Source organism: Diadema setosum, chromosome 18 (assembly GCF_964275005.1).
Source record: "Diadema setosum chromosome 18, eeDiaSeto1, whole genome shotgun sequence".
In the NCBI taxonomy this organism is placed as follows: domain Eukaryota; kingdom Metazoa; phylum Echinodermata; class Echinoidea; order Diadematoida; family Diadematidae; genus Diadema; species Diadema setosum.
In genome coordinates, this window is record NC_092702.1 from 405,989 (window position 1) to 417,453 (window position 11,465).

The window sequence follows — 11,465 nt, forward strand, 5'->3', positions numbered from 1 at the left end:
GGTGAGGATATAGCTTTTAATGTTTTGCGAGATATTCAGAAACCACTCTATAAGATGTCAAAGAGCATGCAATAGAATTACATGCTCTTTCATATTTCATAAGAGGTTTCTCATTATCTCACCAAAAATGTTAGAAACCTGAAATTGGGTCTCAACCAAAACTATACAATCTCTTTAACACTTTGTGATAGTTTGCTGTTCTTTGGTCTTGGCTAGTCTTTGTGTCAGTCACACATGGGACTTTGTTTTCTTCATTATTCCTTATTTGGCTGTCTGTGTGAATTGTGCAGGATTTGTTGGAAGCTTTTTGTTTGATTTTAATAAATGTCAGAGCAAGCATTCTCCGTTGTTCAGAATTGGTTCAAACAAAATGGAAGCGTATTTAGTGCATGTGTTTTGGAAATCTGCATACCCAGCAGTTGTTTCAGTTGTGTTATTTTATTCAGTTTAGATTATAAATGCATACAGAAAGAAGTAATGCAGTTAAAGGGACTGTACAGTACTGGTTGAGGTGGGGATTCATGTTTTGAACATTCCTAAGTGAGATAATGAGAAACCTCTTATGAGAGAGCATGTAATTTTAAGAAGGATTCAATGTTTATTTGATGAAAATTGGTTTTCAAATGGCTAAGATATCCAAAAAAAAAGTGATAATAATAAAAAGAGACAGGCCACACCTTTTATTAGGATCTCTTTGTTTTTGGATATCTTGGCCATTTCAAAACCGATTTTGATCAAATAAACTTTTGATACCCCTTAAAATTGCATGCTCTTTGACATCTCGTAGTGGTTTCTGAATATCTCGCAAAACATTACAAGCTACATGTAAATCCTCACCTCAACCAAAACTGTACACACCCTTTAAGAACAGTGTATTATGTATACTGTAGAATAAAATCTGATGACGGGCAGGACAAAGTGAAGCATATTGAAGTGAGCTAGATTAGCTGGCAAAAAAAAACCTATAATAAAGTATAACTGGTACTTCATATGGATACTGAAACAACATGACATAAAATTTATTGCTGGTTGGTATGGAAACAAATAATCATGGTCATCTAATTGTATGAATTGTTCAAAAAGCTTATAAAAAAAGTTGAAAAAAAATGCACCCCAAAACAGTATTGATGGTAATTAAAGTTTTGGGGATAGACTAGTCTGACACTAAAGCTACGTATGTTTCAACTGAGGTCTGTTGAACATGATATTAATCATGTTGTATAGCATGCATATTCAGGTTGAAATATAAGTGCTATAAATGTAAAGTCTGTTGCATGCAACGAAGTGTGAACAGATATACAAATTTGATTGGATGTTCAAAGCTAATATATCAATTGTACATGCTTTAAATGCAAAATTCAGAACATGTACAAGCAGAGAAGAGTTTAAAAAGATTGTTCGATTTCAGCATTGATTACACTGACAGATTTTTTTTTCAGGGTAACTCAGAGATTCATGTCTATGCGCAGATCATACAATGGTACATTGTATGTGAAATTATGCACAGTTGCGTATTTCACAGCAAAGAGATACAAGTTTCATGCTATGACTTAAACAGCTTTACTAATTTTCCAAGGCTGCTAAGATGTACAATCATAGCAGGAGATGGGGTGGTAGAATAAACATGATAAAATCTTATCATTCTTTAAAACTAACTAGATTAGATCCTACTTTGTATGAAAATTGCTAGAACCATCTTCATTAAATATATGTGTGTGTGAATATATGTAATATAATATGAGTTACTGTATAATTGTATTTTGTGATACAAAAGTTTTATTTCGGAAGAAAAATGCATCTGGAAATTTAAAGGAAATGATAACATTGCGTGAAAAACATTAAAAATGACTTTTCCATTGAAAATGTTCCCAGAAGCATGTTCTGATGTTAGTTGTTTTTTAATCTTTTCTTCAAGGTGTGAACAAATGTAAAACCTCTTTGTCTAAGTTACAACTTTGTATGTATTTTCTCTACTTTTTGTACATATATTACAGTGAAATGTGAGAAAGTCATTTATTAATATGCAGATGAATTGAATGTCCATGCTGCTAAAATATATTAAAGATATTCAGTTGACATAGCTGCAAGTTTGATATTGTAAACAACCTGTACGGTCACGAAGGACTCATGTTTCTGAAAAATCAAATCATGTACCATAGTTCTAAGCACAGAGTGTCCCATGGAAAGTCAACATGTGTTTCAGTATTGTGCAATGGCAGGAATATGCTCATCTTGACGCAGCATTTTTCCCCCTTGCTGTAGTTTCTGTCCTCCATCCATGGAAGGCTTTGAGTGATCTTTGACCTCCAGGCAGGGTGGTGAGGATCGGAGCAGCCAGTTTGCTCCCCTGATTGTGCGCTCTTATCTGATTGGTTGATTGTCTCTGGGAGGGTAGCAGCGTTGAGTCCATTTAGCCACATGTTTGACAGTGAGGAAGGCTTACATGAAAAAGGCTCTGTTGAGGGGTGTGCTGGGAGGCAGCCTCTGTGGGTATGACTACATGAGAGCAAGTCATGTACCCATCAGGTTTGTCACACCAGCTACTCCACTCTTTTTTCTTTGACCCATCAGGTTTGTCACACCAGCTACTCCACTCTTTTTTCTTTGACCCATCAGGTTTGTCACACCAGTTTTCTCCACTCTTTTTTCTTTTTCTTTGGCTCTCTAGGCTAAACTTTCTATGGGATTTATTTCTTGGGAAGGATTGAGAAGGGCAAGCAAATAACAAGGAATGGTACATATATAGTTTTTTTTTTCCCCAGTATTTTTAGAGCATGGGCCAAGAATCAATGTTGCCAGCTGTCATTGATCCTCTCTTTTAAAATGCATACTGAAGCAGGAACTACAATGTATGCAGACAATTGCATTTTCTAATCTTGATGCAGTGAGGTTGGCTTGCTATTTTTACCATTAAAGTTTACATCCTGAAATAAAATGGCATGAGAGATGAGTTGAGACTTGGCTATTTTTGCTGTATGTGTCATACATATATAAAACCTGCTTTATTTCATTCACCCACCCATTGTGTACGGTGACCTGCTGTGTATTACGGTGTTTTACTCTACTGTCTGTGGAAAAGTTAATGTGCTAGCTGTACATGACTAAAATAATTCATATCTTTATGATGGTGAAAACAGATTTGTGTGTGATTGTTTAAAGAAAATCTTGATTTGTAAAATTAGTGCTAGGCCTAATGTCTTACGAATGTTTTAGTAAATTATAGGGGCATGTGTTTCATCCCACTTGTCCACCATTTGAAAAAGCACTTCATGCATCAGAATGAGCACAATTATATCTTGTAGCCCTGTTTGGAAGAAGCCATTATTTGTGTGCTTTTGTATCTCTCAAGAATAGTGAAATGTACAAGCATATTGACTTTCTCTTTGTTATCTTCATCCCGACAGAAAAATCTCTCAATTTGCATCAGAATCTACAAAGTAACTGAGCAATTCCAATGGGCTCACTCTTTCTCTGCCTAAATTGTGGGTTTCCTGTTTATGCAACTTTCTACAGGCTTAGGTTGGCCACAATGGAGTGAGAGTAGGTAAGAACACACTGCTGCCTAGCATAGCTGCAGTACAGGCATTTCCTACAGTCTGTGTGTAGAGCCAGATACCGAGTGTGTACAGTGTACATACTACATGTATGCATGCTGAAAACGATCGGTGGACGTCTGCCTGTTTAATGTGTCCTAGACGGGACTTTACTCTGCTCTACAGGAAACTTGCAATTTATTTTGATTTAGATACAGTAGGCAGTTGAAGATAACGTCATGATTTTTTTTTTTCCTGTGATTTGTGCTGTCATTTATTTTTCAATGGAAGAATTATAGTTTATATTTGACATAATCAAGCTTTTAAGATTGTTGCATGTTTGGAATATGCAGGTCTTATTGTATCAATCATGCACAATACACTTATAGTGTGTATGTATGCTGAACAGCTCTCACTTCAAAACCAACATTCATCATACATGCCAAATTTTTGGGGCTAACTGTAAATAAAGCTGAAAAAAAATCAATGTTCCTGCTCTCTTTCCATGAGGTAGGAGCGGAATTGATACCGTTGACTAAAAAAAGACCAAAACAAAATAAGGATATGAGTAAAAACACATACTCGTATTAGAAATCATACATTACAGTTTTGCTTCAGTAATAGTTGATAGAAAATGCTCAGGTTTAGAAAAATAAAACAAAACACAAAACATGCTGGAAGAAATTCCCTGCTTACATACAAGCAGTTATGAATATATCCGTTGGTGTTATTGTGGACTTTGTCCAGCAATGTTTGTCTTTTCTCACGTATGAGAAGGATCTGGTTAGTTTTATTATACTTATCATAGTGTATCTTACAGTATTTGCTATATGTTTTTTTTTTTTGATAAAACAAATGAGACATGTTGTATACATGTAGGTGAACATGAAGCTAATTTTCATGTGTTAGTTTTCTCCACCCCCTCCTCCTTCTTGTAGACACACTTGTCTATCAGGATGAGTAAAAAATAAAAACTGAAGCACACCATATACTGTAATGATGTGCATGCATGTAAATAGTAAGTTTATCAAAAATGATAGGTGTAATGATCAATCTGACAGTAATTCATAAAGATGGTCCCTCCCTTTTGCATTCCTTCCTATATAGGACAGAACATGATATATTCCACCAAAATGACAAGACTATTGTAAAGCTATAACATTTCTGTGATATTTGAAGGTTGTTAGCCGTTAAAATTCAAATAATGCACCAAATGCTCACCGTAACGTATTCTGTGTACGAGGCACAGCTGCATATAATAATCCCCCTGTGGTTGTAATATGATACTTATACTTCTAACAAAAGATATGCATATTAAAGCTGTCAGAAAGGAATAATTCACTAGCTTCTTTTACTTTGTTATCCATGGCAAATAACAACACACCACTTACATGAACTACATGTAATTACAGTAATGTCACTGCTAAGGAAGGGAGGTGACATTACACACACAGAGATTGCTTTATTGTTACAATAACAACAGAGGTGTATGATGGTTGAAACATTGATCAGTTGCTGATATGACTGAGTCTAGCGGAAGACATGGTTATAGTATGTGAATACAATGCAAGCTGCTCTAAACAAATTGGGGGAAGTGAGCATGATCATGTGACAGTGCACACAATTGAATTATGTCATGCGCTGTTAACATGTACCCTTGGTATGTTGAGACATGCGCACTAAATGTGTAATCTCTACCATTCAGACAATATATCATAATACAAGTCTTTCATCTTTGCACTTGATAGTAGTATGCATAATATATGGTAAATGGTCATCATTCACTATCTAAGCATCACCACAAGATTATTGAATGATGATGACATTCATAATGATAATAGTAGTATGTGTAGTAGTAGTAGTAGTAATAATAATAATCATAATAATAATAATAATAATAATAACAATAATACAGGGTACTTATAATGTGCCAGTTCCACATAACTAACTAATGATAATAATAATAATAATAACAATAATAATAATAATAATAATAATAATGATAATAATAATAATAATATCAATATCAATATATAGAACTATGCACATGTACATACATGTGCAGTGTATATTTTGCACTGCTAAAGCTTTGATATGCTTGACAGTAGTGCACAGCTAAATGAACAAATGTGTTATGAGTCATGATTTTAAAAACTGCCACAGTAGAGGATTTCCTGATTTCTAATGGAACTGTAAATCATTCCATAGTTTAGGAGCGGAACAGGCAAGTGCTCTCTCAAACTTATTTTTCTTTTACATGTTGGGATTTGTGAAAGAAGAGTATCTTTAGAACTGTGCAAATTATGAGTGTGTCTGTGAAATTTAAGTACTGGTACTTGTACTACCGTAATAATTCAGTAATAGAACTACATGTATGGGGACTTGACCAATGCCTTGCTTACAATGAGCAAACTTAAGTTGTAAATACAATATCTTAGCAGATTTTTTTTTTCTTTGCTTACTGTTGTATTTATATTGCTTTCATTTTTTTATATATATTTTATTCTTGTTTGGGGAGATGGGAAGAGATACAAACCAGACCTGCTTCTCTGATTATCTGGTACAAATGTACCGTACATCAGTGGATTGCTCTATAATGCAGATTTTCTTCACATGGGCCTTGTGTGTTGCATGTTTGATACTAGTACTTAAAGGTCGAAAGATTATTCAATATTTTCATTCTCTGTTCCCTTTCCTCTTTGCCCTGCATTCTACCCTCTCTCTTGCTGCATAGCTATGCATTGTGTAGTACTACAATTGTACAGTGTATTTTCAAAGTGATGAGTTTGTTTCTTTTCAGCCTTTTGGTGGTAAACCCTTGTTGCATTCATAGGCCCCAGGCTATACCATGCAATGTGTTTGTGTGACTGTGTGGATTTGTTTACAGCTGTTCTTGCACGTGGCAATCTTGGTCTGTAAGAATTGGATACCTCATTAGTCTAGTGCTTACTGCTTGGTTGTCATATGATTCATACAAGTCTGTACAGATAATATTATGAGATTTCTTTATTATCATGTGAGGTGAAATGGTAGATAGTTTATATCAGCACCGTTATGCCATGAAAGATACAAAGCTACATGTAGAAGCATTTCAGCAAGAGCTGACATTTTTATAAAGGGCCTTTGTTAGCAAACTTCAGAGTCAGAATCAGATGACCCAGTGAAACTCATCTGCCATCCATGTATGCCAGGATTTTTGTTTGTTTGTTTGTATGTTTGTTTGTTTGTAATTGTCTGTGTTTTTGTGGGGGGGGGGGGGGCTGTTGTTGTTGTGATGCCTCTATAGGGCCACCGTGTACATTATGTTCCTCCTAGTACAACTGACCAAAATGGGAAGTTATGGTGCCAAGTTATTCAAATCTCTTTGAATCCACTGAGGTAATGAGACACCACATCTGTAAGAATGAAGCCAAGATGTGAAGGTGGAGAACCATAGCCTTCCATATGATAAACATTGAAATGCTTTGTAAATACAGTGCATTCCCATTATCATGAAATGCTCTGGACCTGCAGTTTTCTTTCGTAATAACGAAATTTCATTATAACTGAACAAATACATTATACAACAACAACAAGGAAACCATGCATATCATATTCTGTTTGTTGAATACTCATCATACACTGGAAAGCTATGTGAAATGGGATAGGTAAGTACCTTTTTAATTTCATTCAAATATTACATGTAAAATAGAGCATAAAGTTGTTTGTATTGTCACACATCACATATATAGAAAATGATGGTTTATGTAGGATTTTGTTACAGTTCGCTATTCCAATGGTTCGTTTCTTACTAAAGTTTGTGACTCTGAAGGCTCCATATTCTGAAGTTTCGCCACTCCCGGAATTCAGAAGGTTTGTTCACCTGAAGCTTCGCTCTTCTGAAGAGTCATTATTCTGAAAGTTCATAATTTAGATAGAAATTCATTGTTCATTTTCTGAAGATTCATTGATCAGAAAATGAAATGAGGTTCGTCATCCCGAAGGTTTGTAAATCAAAAAATAAAAATAAAAAATGAGAAAAGTTCACTATTCCGAAGGTTTTTTTAATCCGAAAATGAAATAAGATTCGCTATTCCGAAGAAGGCTTGTAAATATAAAAAAAAGAAAAAGAGAAAGGTTAGTGATTTCAAAAGTTTAGTTATCTTAAGACGATTGTAAGGTTTGTACAAGCTGTAACACCTAAGATTTTTTAAGTGGACCCACTTTTTTCACTTTTGGATTAACAAAACTTTTTTTTAATGTTCTGATTAATGAACGTTTGGAATTCCTATCATTTTCGGACTAATGAACCATTGTAATAAGAACCATATTTCATTGTCGGATTAACAAACCTTATTAATAATGAACCTTGGGAATAACGCCAAATTGTTCAAAATAACAAACCCTAAATTGTATTTCATTTCCGAACTAATGGACATTTAGGTGTATCAGAGTCTGTGTCTTTTGTAATAAAGAACCTTCAGAACAGTAAAAAGAACCTTATTTAATTTCAGATTATTGTACAATAACACAAGTTCCCCTCGGAAACTGTGCGTGACACACGGAGTGAACACACAGTTATGTAAAGCGTTCGCCCATGCAGAGACACTAGAAATGCTTGTTCCACTGCGTAATTTCGAAAGCGATCGGCATTTCGTTATAACGGAGCACATTTTTTTGTTTTTCTTTGCCATTGGCGCTCGATCGGAAAAGACTTCGTTATAACGAAAATTTCGCTATGACAGTGTTCCTTATAAGCGAGTTTTGTACCATAGACTTCAATGGAGATAATTTTGGGACCAGAAGTATTACTTCGTTAGAACAAAATTTTGATAATGAACATTCAGTCAGCATGTACAGATGTACAGTACACATGGCTCCATGGTATAAGCCTTGCATGTTGCACAAATACCCAGTATCACAATGGCATTTCGGCAGCAGAAGGATATTTTAGGAAGAGGAAACTGGTATTGATACCAGTGTAAATTGATTATATATTCACATGTTTTAGTGAATTACAGTGCTGTCATAGGTAGGAACTGCAGGACATTTATCACTGTAGATTTAATAGATACCATGTTGCCTTTATTAGTATGATGTGAAGCATACAGTGTTTCATTGATGAAGATTTATAGATTCTTGCCTTTACTATCTCTTAGCAAGCTGTACCTGTGTAGTATTTGAACTCCTGAATAAGTTTAGGTGTGTGGTCTGTCAGACAGGTAGTGATTCTGTTGGTTTGTTTTATGAACTGACACAGTGATTTACTTCCAAATATATATGACTGCGCAGATATTTTAAAAATTCATAACTTTTGAACGGATTGTCCGATTTTCCTCAAACTCTAAACGATGTGTTCTACTAATATTGCTGCATTCACTCAACCCACATGTCTATGAAGGTGAACTTATCCTTTAAATTACATTTGGCCCAAATGTGTTGGTTGTGAAGTGTTTTTGTGCAAGACTAATGATTCAAGAGTGGCAGGAGGTGCATTACCATGGTAACAGCATGATGAACTATGTGTGAAGTACTTCAGGCTGGTATAGTCATGGGGGTGCTGTTCGTTATTCCGAAGGTTCGCTATTCCGAAGGGTCGTTATTCCGAAGGGTCGTTAATCCGAAACACGCAATTCCCTATACCTAGAGGTTCGTTAATCCGAAAATGAAAAAGGGTTCGTTAATCCGAAAATTTGTGGCGTTATTCCGAAGGTTCGTTATTCCGAAGGTTCGTTATTCCGAAGATTGGTTAATTCAAAAATGAAATTCGGAACAATGAACCTTCGGAATAACGAATCGTAGGAATAAAGAGCCTTCGGAATAACGAACCTTCGGAATAACGAGCCGTAACCAGTCATGGTGGACTGTTTTTGAACCACCTTTCGCTTTCATGAAATGACCTGCAGGTAATGCTTGCGTGTTGGTTGCATGTTCAGGGAAAGGCTAATGTAGCTATGGGTGTACAGTACACTTCATACACTGTAAATATGCCTACAAGTGTAGGTATAAAATGTAAAGTCTTGCCTGTGCATCTTCTTGAATTCCCATAATGCTATGTTGCAGCTTCAGTTGATGCTCTGATCAAATTTTGCACAACAAATCATGCTCCAACTCTGTCTCTATAAATCAAGAAGTCAAGGGGGGCGTTTCATCAACGAGTTCGTCGGAGGTTTTCACCGACGAATTTGCTATCAGCCAATCAGACGCAAGGATTTACACTGACAACTGTTAAAAGCTAATGAAATCCTTGGTCTGATTGGCTGATAGCAAATTTGTCGGTGAAATCTCCGACGAACTCGTTGATGAAACGCCCCCAAGGTGTTCCACTCACAGAAAGCCACTTACTTGGTTTTCAAGTATGACGTCACAAAATCTTAACTTTTTGTGAGATGCACATTGTCCAAGATGTGATTATATTAGTCATCAACTTTTTAGTTCACCTGAGCTGAACGCTGTAGTGAGCTTAAAAGCGTCCAGCGTCTGTCATTCGCCGTCTGTCGTCCGTCGTTCTTCATGCATAAATTTTTTTAATTTTGTATCTTCTCCTTGAAAACCCCATGACCGATTTCACCAAACTTGCTTGGCAGGGGCATTCCTAGGAGGATAGGATCTCGGTTTGTTCAAATGGGCAACATGCACTATCTGGGACCCCAGGGGGACTCCCCCCCCACCAAAAAAAAAAGAGATAATAATAATAAAGATAAGGAATCTTAAAGGCAACTTGTACGCAAACCCAAAGAGCAATGTGGATTGAGTGAAAGCAGCAACATTAGTAGAACACATCTGTGAAAGTTTGAAAAAAATCGGACAATCGATGCAAAAGTTATGAATTTTTAAAGTTTTGGTGTTAGAACCGCTGGATGAGGAGACCGTTAGAGGTTATGACGTATGAGTGGACAACAATATAAAGAAAGTATAAAGAAAATTCCACAAATTCTATCAACTTGATACTGACATATGTTAAGGGTAGCAATTACTCCCCCTGCTTTCTTAAAGCGGTTAGTCAAGTGCTCTTTCATAATGCTAGAAAAGTGAATTTTTGTTGAATTTTCTTTATATTTTCTTTGTATTGTTGTCCACTCATATGTCATACTGTAAACGCCAAATATTTCGCGAGGTTTTTATATTCGCGAATTTTGCAAGTCGGGTGCTATTCGGGAAATTAAAAACACACAAAAATATTGACTCCGTTCAGTACAGGACTCCACAATCACTTGTGAATTGTCGGGAATTCCCGATTCGCGAAAATTTAGACTCGCGAAATATATGGCATATACAGTAACCTCTAGTAGTCTCCTCATCCAGCGGTTCCAACACCAAAACCTGTAAAAATTCATAACTTTTGCATCGATTGTCAGATTTTCCTCAAATTTTCACTGATGTGTTTGACTAATGTTGCTGCTTTCACTCAGTCCACATTGCTTTTTTGGGTTTGCGTTCCCTTTAAAGAAATCTTCTTCTCTAGAACCAGAAGTGATAAAGCTAAGTTGATACTATGAGTTAGTACATTGATGACTGTTTCAATTTTGTTTAAGGCAGAATCAGGTATGCCTCCCTAGGCACCCAGGGGAAGGGTTGGGAAGATTCCTACTGGGGGCCTAAATTTTACCTTTTAATCCTTTTCTTGAAAACCCTATGATGAATTTTCACCAAACTTGGCAGATAGCATCCCTTTGGGGATAGGATCTCAATTGTTTTGAATGGGCGCCATGGCCCACCAGTGTGTGTGTGTGTGGGGGGGGGGGGGCAGTTTGATGGAATATACAAATGGACACCATGCCCCAGCTCTTAAAGCTGCCCCCTGCCCCCAAGTTTGCAATGTTCTCTGGTAAAAGTCTTCAAAAATGCTTGGAAGGCGAACTTTTGATACTCAGATGGGCGTGAGACCCCCCCCCCCCCCAGGTCTCTTGTTCTATTGTGTGTCACTGTGTGAGGGTTCTTATGATCATAACT